Below are 9,419 nucleotides of genomic sequence, written 5' to 3'. Positions count from 1 at the left end.
CCAAACAGGTTCTTCTACTATTACAAGCTTGACATCGTAACAACCGAAGAACCCTTTTTGGTGCTATATAGAACCATATTCAACACATTCTCCATCAATCTGAAGAACCCTCTCATGATGCAAAGAAGTGTGCATGGTTCTATACAGAACCATTTTCTTTATTAAAGACCCTTGAACAACCATCATTTTTAGGTGTGTGGAAAAACGGTTCTTCAGAAAAAGCATTCTGCTATTGATTACAATGTCAGGCTCATAGCAATAGCAGAACCCTTTTTGGAGCTATATAGAACCATTTTCAAAAAGGTTCCACACAGAACCATATACAACACATTCTGCATCAATCCAACGAAACATTTCGCCATGCAAAGAACCATTTAACCATGGTTCTATGTAGAACCCTTGAAGAACCAGCTTATTAAGCATGTAGTACCGCCACTCAGGTGTACACACTGTTAGGAATAAAGGTTCTGTGCAGGTGTGTTTTGTGTTTATCAAGGTACAAACAATGTAAATGTTCCCTCAAAGGTCCAACAGTGGTTTTAAGGTCCAGTTGTGAACCTTAAATAAGTTTTCCCAGGTGAAAAGTTCGTATTTGTACCTTTTCATCACCGAATGTTTTAAACAGAACAATAAAATAAAAGCCTGGAGACGAGACGGGGTGTGTGGAGTCAGTACAGCTTAGGAAGTATCATTTCAGTGGATTATGGTACAATAATATTACTAAACTATAGGAACTGAGGTCGTGCTCTTCAGGGTACCACCCCATTGACCGGAACTTTTTTCTGATAGTGCAGAGAAACTGTATTTGAAGGGGAATTCCACTGATTATTCAAAATTCTTCATAATTAAATTGTTAAGATATAATCAAAGCCATTCGAAGTGGTTTGATGCAAAACGCTCCTTTCTAGAGTCAAAATTGTTCACAGTGGTGGTGATAGGAACCAGACATCCACCTCTAAAAGCTCTTTTACATTAGATGTTTATGAAAATGCGGGCATTGTAAGGCAATATAGTCCCCAAGGAAAACAGTTTTATGACTATTTTATCATCATACATAAAACTCAGAAGACACGTGTAGGTTCACTGGTGGTTTTGGATAGTACATAAAATGTTAATATTAGTGTTGTAGTCATTGTGACACCTGGTTCCTATCACTACCACTGTAAAGAAATCAGAGTCTGTACATTTCTCTACAACGAATCACACCAAACCACTTTACACATCAATGACTGAATTACTAAATGACTGGGTACTGTGTTAATATACTGTTCACAACTCTTGCAATAAGTGTCATTAGAATAAATGCAAATAAACATAAATACAGTAAGCCATTGCATAGATTTGTTAAAGGGGACCCTGACTGATAACACTTGTGTGCATTAGAATAGTGTACATGTCCAGTATTGTTAAAATATGATGTATAAACAAAATGGAAATTATTTGTTTATTGTTGTCATTATATATATATAGTACTACTGAGGCAGTTCAATCCCCTCAGCTGACAGTACGTGACTGAAGTGCCCTTGAGCAAGCCCCCTAACCCCCAACTGCTCCCTGGGTGCTATGGATATGGTGCCCACTGCTCCGGGCAAGTGTGTTCACTAGTGTGTATGTGGTGTTTCACTGCATAGATGGGTTAAATGCGTTGGTGAAATTTCCTAAGAGTCACTTAATCTAGTCTAGTAGGTCACCATTTTCACACTGGGATAATGTCTTATGGTTCGACTCTGAAAATAAGAAAATGTCGTGGGTAATGTAACAGTAGCCAAAGTTGGAAAGGCTTAATGATATATTTGAATTAAAGCAGATGTTTAGCCTGCTGTTTCTCAATCAATAGACAATGGAGAGTGCCAGCCTATTAGTAGAGACATTTTGTCTATTTTGAATAATAAATAAAGTGTTTTGCTTGGTTTATACAACATATCTAATCTTGGTTTCTACAACAAATCTACACTATATTAAGGTTCTTAACAGCACAATTAAAGAAGTATTGACTAGAAAAACCAGGTATTGAAAAACCAGGGCTTCCTTGTGGTTTGGAAATTGTTAAACAAACACAACAGCGTTTATAAAATAATTACTTGTTGTATTAATATTTTTTTGTATTGTAGCAGCAGCATCAACTAAGACAAAAAGGGAGCCCATGATTCTGCTGTGAGAAGTGCTCTTTATTAAACACACCAGTAGAGAAGCACATACAGACCACTGAACTCGCAGAGGAGGTCACCACCAGCCATGGGCTTCGCCTGGATGGTGACCCCCCCCTACACAAAACACCCCCACCTAAACTCACTCCCTGAGACAGAATAACACATAAAACATGTACACATAACCTAAACTAACAAATAAGAACAATAAGCAACACAAATAGTACCTTTTCAGGAATGCGCACCTCTACCATACGCCTTCCTAGCTCATCAGAGCCGGTGCCAGCCAGTAGCAGGTCACTTCAATATTTATGGAAATATTAGTGTTTTATTAGCAAATAAAGAACTTTTTAAATCTAATGTTCTCAGGTGCGTTAACCTATCGCACATTACTGTACATTTCCTCAGTTTTACTGTAGTCCTTCAGATTTAGTCAGAGTAGATTTATGTTATAATAAAACATTATGGGAAGTCATCATATAGTTAGGCCTAGATCATATGCATGTTGTAAGTCCTGAATGATATGTCATTCTTTGATTTTATTCCTCAGTAACATTACTTTCTTTATTATTTAAAGAGCATATTTACAGCCTATTTAGAAAGCTTTGGCAATAGTGCTGTAATTTTTAGCTGCACTTTATTTAATTGACCTTATTTAAGCGCATAATTATTATTATTATTTTTAATCAAACCAAGCATCTCGCTGGCGATCCATTCTGAGAATGACCCCTTTAACTTGTTTAAATTTGCTGCCAGAGGAGTAATGGCACATGCGTGTGGACTTTGGCCTCCACACTAGTAGGTAGAACTGGCACTTTCTGTGTGCCACCATGTTTTCTATCACTGTATAAAAGAGGTATGTGGCAACTTTGGCTAATAAAAAGTACTGGGAATGGGCAAGTATGTTTCATGTGTTCATTTAGACCACACAGTGTGAGCTTCTGATTAAAAGAAAGCTAATAAAATTGGCCAAAAAAATCAACCATTCTCCAATTTGTCTGTCAAGGAATTGGAATCAGCCATAAAGCACTGTACTACACTACACTACATGCACTGCTTGGACATTACTGGTGAAATTTGAATGTAACTGAAAGATTTACCCAAGACTGTTTCTCCAGTTTATAATGATCAGTGGTCAGAGAGCTTTGGTTCAATTACTAAACAATCAAGGTAGCATACCCAAAACAGCAGAATAGAATCAGAAGCCATAATAATGCAGAAATACCCAAGAATTAGTTCTACAACTAAGCATTATTATTTCTAAAGTTCATGAACTTCGACCATTTTTGCAATTTACTAATCAACCACACTGTAACCAGCAGTAACCACACTTATTTTTGTGGGTGAAAAAATCCCAGACTTTTAATATTCCAGGTCTTGCCTTCTTCAGTTCTTCTCTGTCTGCTGACACCAAAAGTGATACATTTTTAATTAGTGGTTAATTATTAATTAGTGGTTAATTATTAATTAGCGATTAAAGTGATTTCTTCTTTTATGGAGAAGTGAAACAATAGAAACCACATCGCCCCCTAGACTTCATGTAGTGCAATGCAGTCTGTCAGAATGACCAGGCCATTGGCAATACTTTTCTCCAACACACCCTCACCAACTTGACTTGTGCATCACAATTATGTTACTTTACGGCCACTGACAGCACAAGGACTGAGTGGCTTTTTCAATCAAAATATACGTACCCTCAGCTAGGTTAGCTTCAATGAGTTAATTAGCTAGTCATGCAAGCTTTGGAATCCAAAAATGTTTTTTTTTTTTAAGTTTAAACATATTGTACGTAAAATTTGTGAACAATTGCTTTGTCTGGCTCTGAGCTTTGGTTTGAAACCATGGTGTATTGTTTTTTTTTTCTGTAGTCTTTAGGTTGCTAACTAGCAAGCAACCACAGTAAAGTGATGAAGTTGTATCAGCAGTCATGTATATGAGATGGAGTAGCTTGCTACGTAAAACTCTTTCTGAACACTGCAAATGAAATTCTATGGTGTTGAAATATTATTAAAGTATTTTATTGCTATGGATTATAAACAGCTTTGTCAATTCCTTTGTTGTTGAAAAGGGAAATGCTTACGTTCTGGTGCCGAATCTGTGTTCGCTCTGTCCCTCGCCTCTTTGAGGGCTCATCATCTCACTCTACTTGAGCTCATACAGTAATGGAACAGCCCTTAAGATGGTGTCAGGGATTCACCTGAGGCGAAATGATGAGGACTTGTTAAAACGGGTGTTGAAACAGGTAGAATGAGCACTAACACTTTATGTTGAGGGTCCACTGTAGATGTTGTTTTAGATGGACACCTTATACTTAACTAACATTCATTTAAATATCAATTCAATGCAACTGAATGTTAAGTTGAATGTAATAGATTCTGTGGAATCTAACCCTAAACCTAAATCTAATCCAAAACCTAAAATTACACTCTTAAAAAAAGTGGTTCTTTATAGAACCTTTTTAAAATGGTTCTATGTAGCACCAAAAAGGGTTCTCATATTGTTACGCTGTCAGTCTTGTAACAGTAGAAGAACCCTTTTTGGTGTTATATAGAACCCTTTTCAAACCCTTCAAGAACCCTTGAAGAACCATCTTTTTTAAGTGTGTAATCATAAACCTGACACTGACTGTAATCTTGAGTTTCACCAGATAGTTTGCTAAAAATTTGAGCATCTTTAGATAATCTGTAAAATAAATCTCTTAAAATAAAGTTTGACCTAAATAACAAATCAAACAAAATAGCCTATTAAATAAACATGAAGGACAGCTGTTATTTAGTGTTCACTCACATGTGCTGCTGTACTGTTATAGGTACTGTACAGCAGAAACACAAAGACTTTTCAAAGATAAGTAAGCAGGACTTAGACAAAGAGTCATATTGACGTCACTAGTGACGAAGTAATATGTCATGAAGTAAAGCCTTCTGAGCCAGGCAGCAAAATATCACTGGCCAATAATAATGTCTATATTCAGAAATTCACACAGGCTAAAACAAAATCCTAGAAAATACTAGATTAGCCAGTGGAGTGAAGGCTATCTGGGGAAGGTTTGGATTTTCTGGTGAAAAGAAGGCAATAAGTGGCTTAACTGGTCTGTGTTTCCTCCAATAAGCTTGACAACAAACTACCCAGTGTATGGTTTTTCCTGCTGTGAAAGCACTGTCTTTAAGACATATTCATAATTTAATATTTTACTCAACTAACAAGAGAAAATCAGTTCTTAGAACTCTACTGAAGCTCAGCCCACAGAACTCTACTGAAGCTCAGCCCATAGAACTCTACTGAAGCTCAGCACTCAGAACTCTACTGAAGCTCGGCCCATAGAACTCTACTGAAGCTCAGCCCTTAGAACTCTACTGAAGCTCAGCCCACAGAACCCTACTGAAGCTCAGCCCATAGAACTCTACTGAAGCTCAGCCCTTAGAACTCTACTGAAGCTCAGCCCACAGACCTCTACTGAAGCTCAGCCCATAGACCTCTACTGAAGCTCAGCCCCCAGAACTCTACTGAAGCTCAGCCCCCAGAACTCTACTGAAGCTCAGCCCCAAGAACTCTGCTAAAGCTCGGCCCCCAGATCTCTACTGAAGCTCAGCACTCAGAACTCTACTGAAGCTCAGCCCACAGAACCCTACTGAAGCTCAGCCCATAGAACTCTACTGAAGCTCAGCCCTTAGAACTCTACTGAAGCTCAGCCCACAGACCTCTACTGAAGCTCAGCCCATAGACCTCTACTGAAGCTCAGCCCCCAGAAGTCTACTGAAGCTCAGCCCCCAGAACTCTACTGAAGCTCAGCCCCAAGAACTCTGCTAAAGCTCAGCCCCCAGATCTCTACTGAAGCTCAGCCCATAGAACTCTACTGAAGCTCAGCCCCTGGAACTCTACTGAAGCTCAGCCCCCAGAACTCTACTGAAGCTCAGCCCCCAGATCTCTACTGAAGCTCAGCCCCCAGAACTCTACTGAAGCTCAGCCCCCAGAACTCAGCTGAAGCTCAGCCCCCAGAACTCAGCTGAAGCTCAGCCCCCAGAACTCTACTGAAGCTCAGCACTCAGATCTCTACTGAAGCTCAGCCCCCAGAACTCAGCTGAAGCTCAGCCCCCAGAACTCTACTGAAGCTCAGCCCCCAGAACTCTACTGAAGCTCAGCCCATAGAACTCTACTGACGCTCAGCCCCAAGAACTCTGCTAAAGCTCAGCCCCCAGATCTCTACTGAAGCTCAGCCCATAGAACTCTACTGAAGCTCAGCCCCTGGAACTCTACTGAAGCTCAGCCCTTAGAACTCTACTGAAGCTCAGCCCATAGAACTCTACTGAAGCTCAGCCTATAGAACTCTACTGAAGCTCAGCCTCTAGAACTCTACTGAAGCTCAGCCTATAGAACTCTACTGAAGCTCAGCCCACAGAACTCTACTAAAGCTCAGCACCCAGTACTCTACTGAAGCTCAGCCTATAGAACTCTACTAAAGCTCAGCCCACAGACCTCTACTGAAGCTCAGCCCATAGACCTCTACTGAAGCTCAGCCCATAGACCTCTACTGAAGCTCAGCCCCCAAAACTCTACTGAAGCTCAGCCCCCAGAACTCTACTGAAGCTCAGCCCCTGGAACTCTACTGAAGCTCAGCCCCCAGAACTCTACTGAAGCTCAGCCCATAGAACTCTACTGAAGCTCAGCCATTAGAACTCTACTAAAGCTCAGCCCATAGAACTCTACTGAAGCTCAGCCCCCAGAACTCTACTGAAGCTCAGCCCATAGAACTCTACTGAAGCTCAGCCCCCAGAACTCTACTGAAGCTCAGCCCATAGAACTCTACTAAAGCTCAGCCCATAGAACTCTACTGAAGCTCAGCCCATAGAACTCTACTGAAGCTCAGCCCACATAACTCTACTGAAGTAAGGTCAATAGAACTGTAATGAAGTTCAGTCCATGTAACTGTATTGAAGCACAGCCTCTAGAACCCTACTGAAGCTCAGCCCATAGAACCATAAGCTCAGCTCAAAGAACCATAAGCTCAGCCATAGAAACCTACCAAAGCACAGCCCATAGAATCCTATGGAAGATCAGCCCATAGAACTCAATTAAAGCACAGCACAAGAACCATACTAAAGATCAGCCCATATAACCCTATTGAACCACAGCCACTACAAAACTACTATGGCTCAGCCCATATAATCATAAGCCCATATAATCTTAGCCCATAGAACTGTACTGAAGCTCGGCCCATAGAACCCACCTGAAGCTCAGCCCATAGAATCCTATTGAAGCATAACCCATAGAACTCTACTGAAGTTCAGCTCGGCCCCTAGAACCCACCTGAAACTCAGCCTATAGAATCCTACTAAAGCTCAGCCCACAGAACTGCATTGAAGCTCAGCCCATGGAACAGTATTGAAGCTCAGCCCATAAGACCCAACTGAAACTCAGCCCATAGAACCCTACTGAAGCTCAGCCCATGTAACTGTACTGAAATTCAGCCCACAGAACTGAACTAAAGCTCAGCCCATAGAACTCTACTGAAGCACAGCCCATAGACCCCTACTGAAGCTCAGCCCATAGAACCCAACTGAAACTCAGCCTATAGTAATGTATTGAAGCACAACCACTAAAACCCTACTGAAGCTCAGCCCAAAGAACCATAAGCTCAGCCCAGAGAAACCTACCAAAGCACAGCCTGTAGAATCCTATGGAATATCAGCCCATAGAACTCCATTAAAGCACAGCAACAAGAACCCTATTGAAGATCAGCCTATAGCATGCTATTGAAGCACAGCAACAGGAACCCTACTGAAGGTCAGCCCATAGAAACCTATTGAAGCATAACCCATAGAACCCTATTGAAGCATAACCCATAGAACCCTGCTGAAGATCAGCCCTTAGGACACTACTGAAGTTAAGCCCATAGAACTCTAGTGAAGCTCAGCCCAAAGAACATTGTTTTTCTATGTCATTTGAACACAGCAGCTGCCCTTTACCTTGTGTGAAAATTTCATTAACAGAGTAACAGACATTTTTGGGGGGCAGCCACGATATTTTAAGCTATTTATTAACATCCTTTCACATTCAGTTGATCAATCATAATAGTGTATTATGTACTTAATTAATATTGCAACGTTCATCTACTGAAATATCCATGTTTATTGTATGAACATTATAGAGAATTACAGAGCAATTTTATTTTTTAGTGAAGTACTTCAAATCGTCTGTTTCCCATAATAAACACGGTTGTGACACTAAGAGCTCACTGTGCTTATCACTGCGGTTGTGACTGCAGTTCAGCAACACTATCATTTAAAAGAGAAAATCAGCATAAAACTCTAATAACTCAGAAAATCCAGGAGCCAGATCTTAAACATGCAGCAGAGAAAAACAGGATCTAATCATAAGAGCGAGTGTTAATCGGATAACCATTATAGCTCAGGAAGTTCTGGCGCATGGCTGCCTGAGTCACCACACTTGAATGTTAAAGCTCATGTGACCAAATTACAGCGCCCGTCCGTCCCTGACCGTGCCGTTCTAGCAGCCAGGCTGTGTGTGTGGGCACTGTAGTGGGGGGTCTCCCTCACTCTCTCTCTAGCGGAGAAAATAGCCAGCACATTCTGCACCTAGACGCAGAAGATTCCAAGACATAATTACAAGTACACCTACAGGTCCACGAGACCACATCTGTAGGGAACTTCACACAAAAAAACACAGAGGCGGAAGCAGGCATATAACTGCAAACACTGGGCTACCAGAGCGCTTCTATTATAACGCAGGTCCAATGTTTTTACTGCTTTTGCTGACCACCCTGTGCGGTAGGTGAGGTCCTAGTCAAAACCCCCTGCAGCGATTGGCTCTAATCCGCTGCCTTCTGTCTGACGAGAGCTCCATAACCTGGAATCTGAAGAATTCCCTCATGTGATGAAGCAGCCAGCACATCGCTTCCTACACAGTTGTTCTTCTATACACTGGATGATACTCTGCCTCCTCAATTCAATTCTATTCAATTCAATTCAATTCAATTCAACTTTATTCCTGCACACAATGTTAAGATGGCATAAAATAGACCTAACAAATGACCTCACATTTTAAAAAAAGTCCAAGTGCTTTTTATTTGAATCATTTGTATAATCAAACTGCTGATGCTCACCCTAATTTCTCCGCCTTACTTGTTCTGGGTGAACTTAATGTGAATGAGTTTAAAGGCAACCGATCAGATAGTTGATATGTGGCACAGTGACTAATTATGTCCCTCTCAGTGTCGGGGGCAGGTCTCAATTTGTGCCAGAACAAGCCAGACTC

Source organism: Colossoma macropomum, unplaced genomic scaffold, assembly GCF_904425465.1.
Source record: "Colossoma macropomum unplaced genomic scaffold, Colossoma_macropomum, whole genome shotgun sequence".
In the NCBI taxonomy this organism is placed as follows: domain Eukaryota; kingdom Metazoa; phylum Chordata; class Actinopteri; order Characiformes; family Serrasalmidae; genus Colossoma; species Colossoma macropomum.
This window is presented reverse-complemented; position numbering follows the sequence as displayed.